This window comes from Schistocerca gregaria, chromosome 5 (genome assembly GCF_023897955.1).
Source record: "Schistocerca gregaria isolate iqSchGreg1 chromosome 5, iqSchGreg1.2, whole genome shotgun sequence".
NCBI classification, from domain to species: Eukaryota; Metazoa; Arthropoda; class Insecta; order Orthoptera; family Acrididae; genus Schistocerca; species Schistocerca gregaria.
In genome coordinates, this window is record NC_064924.1 from 542,522,023 (window position 1) to 542,530,964 (window position 8,942).

General features: G+C 42.8%; 1 protein-coding gene across 1 annotated transcript in view; it reads right to left on the reverse strand.

Moving 5' to 3' along the window:
• Window positions 1–8,507, reverse strand: part of LOC126272727 (probable cytochrome P450 6a14) — a 98,896-nt gene extending 90,389 nt beyond the window's left edge. Inside the window, exon 1 of the mRNA XM_049975783.1 lies at window positions 8,386–8,507. The gene's annotated coding sequence lies outside the window, so the exon portion shown is untranslated. The remainder of the gene's footprint in view (window positions 1–8,385) is intronic.
• Window positions 8,508–8,942: the final 435 nt, after the last annotated feature.

An 8,942-nucleotide genomic window follows, 5' to 3' on the forward strand; every position in this document is an offset into this window, starting at 1 on the left:
TCAAAATGGCTCTGAGCATTATGGGACTTAACTTCTGAAGTCATCAGTCCCCTAGAACGTAGAACTACTTAAACCTAACTAACCTAAGGACAGCACACACATCCATGACTGAGGCAGGATTCGCACCTGCGACCGTAGCGTTCGCGCGGTTCCAGACTGCAGCGCCTAGAACTGCTGGGCCACTCCGGCCGGCAATTCCTTGTAGGATACAAGATTTATGAAACAGATGAAATACCCTCAGAGGTCAGGGAGAATGGCAAATGTGGATATTACTGAATCATCAGTTTAATAAGTCATGGATGCAAAATCGTGTTACGCTATTTACAGAAGATTGGAAATGTTGGTAGAAGCCGACCTCTGGGTAGATCAGCTTGGCTTCCAGAGAAATGTAGGAACACGTGAGGCAATAAGGCTTATCCTAGAAAATTGGTTTAAGGAAGTCAAGATGGGGGGGGGGGGGGGGGGGAGGTGACGACAGGCTGGGCATGCGGCCATTCCTTAAATTAACTGTACAATATCTGTAAATAACCATGTCGAGACTGTGCAGATGCACGACAAAGACATAAGAAATAGAAAATGTGCAGCCCGGTGCAGAACGACACGTGCAAGACGAGCATTTCAAACAAGATGCAAGCAGAACGTTTCGGAACGTAGTGCTACAGATGAATCCTGAAGATTAAATAGGTAAATGAGAAATCACTGAATGGAATTGGTGGAAAAAGAAATGTGTCGGAATACTTGACTAAAAGGAGAGATCGGTTGGTAGGACACATCCTGAGGCAACAATGAATTGTCAGTTTGGTAACACTAGGGAGTGCGGAGTGTGGAAATTGTAGATGGAGACCAAGACTCGAATACAATAACAGGATTCAAATGGATATGGGTAGCGGTAGGTATTCGAAGATGAAGGGGCCTGCATAGGGCAGACGAGCGCGGAGAGCTGCGTCAAAGCCGTCGCTGGGCTGAAGAACACAACAACAACAACAACAACAACAAAATGCAGCAGGTGACGAATGTGTAGAACAGGCTGCATGAAACACTGGATCTGAATGAGTCTAGCAAAATCACGCGCTCTCTGTATTAGTACTATGTAGATGTGTGAAATACGCTTCATGTTTTATATGTTCACAGGCAATCAGCATATTATATACATATTTCTGAAAAAAATAGAGAAAAAGTACCACGTTCAGAAAGTTTACCGCAATTTCGCAAATGAAATGACAGTAACAGACAAACTATATCACAAGCCAAAAAAGATGTAAATTACTTGCAACAATAATTTTCAACTTCATAGTGAAGGTGAGTTGACTAACATATGTATATGCTCAACCACAGACGTGCGTTAGTTAGTCTCCTTAATGCTGGATCAGCATTAACAAGATTAAGTGCATTTGCCTATGGTCCTTAAAAGCATTCACTTGATTTCTACAGTAGATATATGCAGCTGACGTGCTCATTTACAACGTTACTTATTTGTTGTTAAGTTGCATCCAATTTCGTTGAAACGAACTGCAATCTTGCAAGTCTACTACATTTGTAATGTAATAGGGTTTTTGCGTGGGTGGAGAAAGCGATCCTTGCTTCTCAGAAACACTTCTCTCGCAGTGCAAGCAACATGTAAAATGAACATTCGTCAGTGTTTCCACCTAAGCAGACGTCACAAACGAGAGTAACGATGGTATGAATGAGTTTATACTAGGCGATTTTTTCCACCGTGTAAAAACTCTAAGGATTGATCGGTAAGAGGATAGGGAACAAAAAAGGTGTAATGAACTTATGTCCGGAAACGTTAGAGACCATTGTTCGGTCATACATAGTTACAAAGACTGCGGTATAATACGCTCTGTACCATGCAGCCACAGTTACGGTATGCATGGTTTCCTCCTAGAGGGTGGTAATGTTCCTCATACGTCATGCCCTACAGCTCTCTCCTGCACACAATGGTTCCGTTTTCGAATCGAGAGCTTGCCGACAAGGTGTTTACTTACGGAAAGGCAAACGGCAAAGGGCGGTGAGCAGCAAGGTTGTATCAAGAGACCTCTCTCCGCTGATAACAACCACAGTACTCAAAGTTTGCAACAGTGTTTCGTCGTTTGTTTGAGACAGAATCATTTCAGGATGCAGGAAAACATGACGGACGTACCCGAAATGTTCGGACACTAGACTTGCAGGAAAACTGGTTAACACTGTGGAAGGCGACCACCGTGTCAGTACCAGGCAGTTGGCCCTCCAGTGCAGGGTAAGCCAGACGGTCGTGTGGCACATTCTCCATGGCAAATGTTGCTACCCTTATCACTTACAGCGCGTGCAGGGCTTACTAGCGACAGACTTACCACATCGGGAGCAGTTTAGTCACTGGTTTCTTCATCGGGCAACCACGATCCCGGGATTTGTGTCATCCATCCCATTCACATTAACGCCACCTTTACCCAGAGTGGTATCTTCAACTTTCATTACAGTTATCTGTGGGAGCCAGTCCTGACAAAACTCTACCATCTGGTGAGCAAGATGTATGAGACAGGCGAAAGAAGAATATAATAATTCCAATCCCAAAGAAAGCAGGTGTTGACAGATGTGAAAATTACCGAACTATCAGTTTAATAAGTCACGGCTGCAAAATACTAACGTGAATTCTTTACAGACGAATGGAAAAACTAGTAGAAGCCGACCTAGGAGAAGATCAGTTTGGATTCCGCACAAATATTGGAACACGTGAGGCAATACTGACTCTAGGACTTATCTCAGAAGCTAGTTTAAGAAAAGGCAAACCTACGTTTCTAGCATTTGTAGACTTAGAGAAAGCTTTTGACAATTTTGACTGGAATACTCTCTTTCAAATTCTGAAGGTGGCAAGGGAAAAATACAGGGAGCGAAAGGCAATTTACAATTTGTATAGAAACCAAATGGCAGTTATAAGAGTTGAGGGGCATGAAAGGGAAGTACTGGTTGGGAAGGGAGTGATACAGAGTTGTAGCTTCTCCCCGATGTTATTCTATCTGTATATTGAGCAAGCAGCGAAGGAAACAAAAGAAAAATTCGGAGTAGGTATTGAAATCCATGGAGAAGAAATAAAAACTTTGAGTTTCGCCGATGACATTGTAATTCTGTCAGAGACAGCAAAGGACTTGGAAGAGCAGTTGAACGTAATGGATACTGTCTTGAAAGGAGGATATAAGATGAACATTAACAAAAGCAAAACGAGGATAATGGAATGTAGTCGAATTAAGTCAGATGATGCTGAGGGTATTAGATTAGGAAATGAGACACTTAAAGTAGTAAAGGAGTTTTGCTATTTGGGGAGCAAAATAACTGATGATGGTCGAAGTAGAGAGGATATAAAATGTAGACTGGCAATGACAAGAGAAATTTGCTAACATCGAGTATAGATTTAAGTGTCAGGAAGTCGTTTCTGAAAGTATTTGTATGGAGTGTAGCCATGTATGGAAGTGAAACATGGACGATAAATAGTTTAGACAAGAAGATAATAGAAGCTTTTGAAATGTGGTGCTACAGAAGAATGCTGAAGAGTAGATGGGTAGATCACACAACTAATGAGGAGGTGTTGAATAGGATTGGGGAGAAGAGAAGTTTGTGGCACAACTTGACTAGAAGAAGGGATCGGTTGGTAGGACATGTTCTGAGGCATCAAGGGATCACCAATTTAGTATTGTAGGGCAGTGTAGAGGGTAAAAATCGCAGAGGGAGACCAAGAGATCAATACACCAAGCAGATTCAGAAGGATGTAGGTTGCAGTAGGTACTGGGAGATGAAGAAGCTTGCACAGGATAGAGTAGCATGGACAGCTGCATCAAACCATTCTCAGGACTGAAGACCACAAGAACAACAACATCTGTGGGATAGTGTGCAGAATCCCAATGGTATGGTGACAGTGAATCATCAGCATCGTGCCACCGGAATGTGTGGCCGGGATAATTGGCGACTGTATTTTGGGACCAATCTTCCTTCCTCGTTGTCTAACAGGCCGGAACTAAAGACGTTTCTCGCAGGTAATTATGCCACCCCTGCTGGAAGAAGCACCATTGATGATTCGAAGCGCTATGTGGCTGCTACATAATGGTGTTGCAGCCCACTTCGCCGTTAACGTCCGGAGGCGTCTCAGTCGTGTCTTCCCTGGTCGATGGATCTGACAAGGGGGTCCAGTTGAGGCCTGCTCGTTCACCAGATCAACCCGTGCGATTTCTGGTTATTGGGTCATCTGAAAAATATCGTGTATGCAGAGCCCATTCCAGACGTGGAGACAATGGAACAGTGTATCCATGCTGACTTCGACACTGTTTAGCTGCAGCCTGGCCGGACACTGTTTAGCTGTAGCCTGGCCGATGTGAACGTGTGAGACAGAACATGCTACGCTGCATTCGCTCATGCGTTGAGGCACATGGAGCCCGCTTTCACACATACTGTAACTGTGGCTGCATGGTACACGCGTATTAAGGCCTCCGTGTCTATAACAATGTATGCTTGAATAAACGGTCTCTAGCGTAGAAACCGTGTCTTTCCTGACATAAGTTCATTAGAGCTTTTTTGTTCCATATCCTCTCGTCAATCTATGTTTTTACATGTTAGAAAAGAATCACCCTGTATAGTCGCTACTGAAATTTGTAGCTACAAATGAACAATACTACAGCACAATGATACAATGAATACCAGCCGACTACTGTCGATACCTCCGCTTACAGCACCCTTTACAAAAATGCGAAGTAATATCACGCGTGTAATAGATAACTACGCAGCCTTGCTAGAAATAGTCGGAATAGATATTCGATTATAAAGAAGCAACGTGCTCAGATCTTCAATTTCTTGCAAATAAATAAACGATATATGATATAGATGCATATAAGACGCAACGATTCTGTCACGATAAACATCCAGAATATCTAATCATATGAATCGCTGCAAGAAATAAGACGTGGCGCAGAGCAAAAGTAAACTGTTATCTAACAAAATACAATGCACAGTGTTCTAGATCTTCTTCTTCTTGTTGTCCCTTGCCTTTTCCTGTTTTTTCTACTGGTTCGTTATTGTTTGTTAGGTTTAGCCAATGTTAGGGACAGTTGGTAGCTGGTCGCTATTCCTGACGCCACTATTCTTTCCCCCCACCCCCCCCACCCCACCCCCCCCCCCCCCCCCACCCCATGGGATGGAATCTGTGTACCCCATCCGTCTGCATCTATAATAAACCGGGTGTCTCTCGCATTTTCTCTTGCATTTCAGCAGATATTTGCAATTTACTTTTTCCAACGTGTAGTTGGTGTCAAATAAATGCTGTTCGTCTCGTCTTTCATGCGACGCCCAGCGTCGACGAAAAGCGTCAGCTTTTTTCCCATTACAAACAAAACTGTTTTTAAATCGGAATTTTCCGTGCCAGTTCGATAGAGTGCTCCCATATTAGTCTAGTGCGTTATTAGTTTTACCGATATTTATCAACAGGAATAGTAAAACAGGAAGAATAATCAGTACTCCAGCAGCGAGTGAGCAGCACATCTGCATGTCGGTAGCAGTCAGCAGGGACCGGGTTGGTGCTGTCACTTCCAGAATACTCCCTACCCTTCGTTTTTTACTTTAGCTGCTAATACTCATAGGTAAAACGAATATCGCATTAGACCAACATGGGGCCGCTAAAGATCGTTTTGTTTATAACAGGAAACTAGCCGACGCTTTCTATCGACGTTGGACGTCCCATGAAAGACGTGATGGGCAGTATCTGTGTGGCTGATTCCAGCTAAAAGTTGCAAAAATGAAATTCCAAATATCTGCCGAAACGCCAGAGAAAATGCGCTTAACGGTTCTTAGAAGAGGCTCACTGTATGGTTGCCTGAGGTGGGACATGCGTACCAGCCACCTACTGGTATGTGGGAAACCGCCTAAGAACAACATTCAGGCTGCCCGGTTCAGCAGATCTCGTTATTAATTCGCGAGGCGGATTCAATGGGTGAGGGGGCGCTATCAGCGCAAGTCGCACATTGTTCTAGTTGCACTTAGGAAGTAATTCGTATAGATTAAAGTCCATGTACTTAAAATAACTAGTATGTAGTATTATTTTAGGTTTTGTTCTCTTTTGCCTTTCATTTTTTCTTCTCTTTTAGAAATAACAACATTATTTGTCTGAACGAGCAAGCTGCCGAAATGTTGCACGAGTACTAGTCAGTGAAAATCGCATTTGCGGTGATTCTGAAAGAGGAATATCACTGTGTCTCGTGCTAGTGAGGGCATTCAGGACAGACACATTTTCTAATCTTACGACTACTGTTTACAGAATATCATTGATATTTGTAGCAGAAAGAAACAGCGCGTGTTCGTTTTCTTCTAACTGCATCACTACAGAATTACCACTCTTAGGGAATAATTGCACAGAAGGAGACAGAACCCAGGCAGGTTAAACGTGAATTCCTAAGTTTCTTTTAAGCCACTTAATCTGCGTTTGTCCGATTGTAAGGTTTTGCGTTAAAGAAGGTCCTGTTTTGCAGCAGCAACAAGTGTAAGGAATCGCAACTTGCTTTTTTTTAACTTATAGAGATTATGAAGTAAAACTAAGCGACATGCTCCACAAAAAAGTATTGTTTGCCATCACAACTATAGATTAAAAAGTCATATTGTGACTAGATTTTTAAAAAAATGGGTGAATTCGGTGGAGACGGAGCAGAAATACGAATTGAACCAAGATTGGTGGAAAGTGGAGAGGGGATGAGGATTGCCGATGTCGTTTTCGAAGAAGTGTTCTCCGACATCCTCGTTAGCCAATTTAAAGAAACCACATGAGTCTGTAATCAGAGTCTGGTGTTGTAACTACTGTGCCACCTCATTCACTGTGTTTCACGTTTATCTCAGCTATGAATGTTTGCTTGTAATATGACGCGCTCTAAATAATTTTCGCCATGTATCTCTCACCTGTACGTTTCTTATCACGATAAATTGTGACCAGAGGAAATTTGTATTTCGTATACGAGTTTCTAGCTAAAGCATTGTGTCACATTTTTCAGACATGTTTTAAATTAAAACCAAACTGTTTAGCAGTGTGGCTAAGAAAATGGACTCCTATGAGGAATGTGCACGTCTCGAAGCATCTTCTCCCCCTACTGATTTAGTTTTTCACTAGATTTTCCTAAACTAGTAGAGGTTAATGTCGGGACAGTCACTTCTAAGGTCCAATTTTCTCCAGTTCACCTTCTCACCGTAGTTAAAGACCTCAACGTCGACAAGACGCTTAACTCTGACCTTTCTTCGCCACATTTCGAAATTAAAGAATCTAATAAAAGAGGCACATTTCACTACAGTGCTTCTACGTCTACATTTAAACACTGCAAATCAATGTGTACTGTGTGGAACTACGTCACACTTTAGAACACGAGTGAAAGGACGCCCACGCGCGGAGGTAAGGGAGGGAGGGAGGGACTGCGCTCCTCCCCCAACCCCCGCCCAACCCTAGCTCACAGGGAAAGGAAAAATTATAGTCCAGTCAGGCGTTTTTCTTTCAAGGAGATGATTTAAAGGCCGATATTATGCTGATTTGTAACAGGGTTGGAAACTGAACTTTTTTATGGCTACTTACATGACGCCATTCTTCCTCAAAAATATTAAAAATACTTCATACTACTAGGTCTAGTCCCCCCCCCCCCCACCCTCGCCTTACAAACTATCATATGGGCGCCCTTGCACGAGTGCAAGATTCTTACAAAACTGGGACAATATTGTTTGATACGGTATTGTTCTCTGTCAATGAAAGGAATTCTCTAAGTACAAGTGTCATTAGTGGAGGATGTTTGATGAGGTACCTAACGATTCAAGTATTTAAGGATATTCAAAACTCTCACGTGAAGTAGGGACGCCATAATAAAACCATACGTTAAGGACATTGTTTGTAACCTCGATCTGGTGGGTGCATCCGATACGTGCGCTCCATTCATTATTATAATAACGCAAACAGCATCAAGGAAAATATTTCCACTGACAACTTTGAGTAATTTGAATTTAAGTTCAGTAACGCATGTACAAGCCTTACTGTGTTACTCGCTGTGGAACCTGCAATAGCAAAAAGTCCTTTCTCAATTATCAATGTATTCCCACGCCGTCTTAAAATTAGCCAAGTCATCGTGAAGTCAAGCATATCGATAAACCAAAAGTGCGGATTATTAATCACTTTATCTGTTAAGAGCTATCGTCTCCAGCTTCTCGCTAGATACTGTCCACTGAAAGCAATTAAAAACAGGCGAAAGTGTTTGTCGCCATAAATTTCTTTGTAAGCAGCTCCTTCCATTGGGAAGTTTATAAACTGTGGTGGCCTTAATCTTTAGTAGAAAAGGATCATCAAACGAAAATAAGATATCAGAATAGCAGTATTGGAGCGGAGTAGATAGTATTCGTAATTACCTGTACCTCGCGCCGAACAACACCAGGCGAACGCTAAATCTGGATACACACGTCCTTCACCGCTTTCTCTGCCCTGTGTTACGAGGTCGGAGGATGATTAACTCGGACCGATGGCAGCGCTGCATGGCGGCAGGACGAGACACTTCAGCTGACTCATCTGTGTCCTCGCCGGAGGTACCAAACTTTGATACGGCTGTACTCCAAGAGTAAGTAGTTTTGAGTCACGCTTCGGGCACTTTTGGCCGGTAGCAACATCTTGGACAGACGGAGGAGGACTTTTACGCTATAAATGTGTCACGATCTTTTGGAAGCGCTGTTCCTTGACGTCTCCAGGGTGTTTGACATAGGATGATACAGTCGTTTGCAAGTATCCCTAGGGAATGGATTCTGATGCCACACATACGTCCACCTCTGTACTGCCCAAGCCCATATTTAGGATTTACACAGTCTATAGCTGAACATGTGGTATTGGCCCTACTCGTAGACATTTCACGAAAACTACTTGCAAAAAATTACATTGTACAGCAGTTTCAGAATTTAAAGCCTACAGGCCTAAT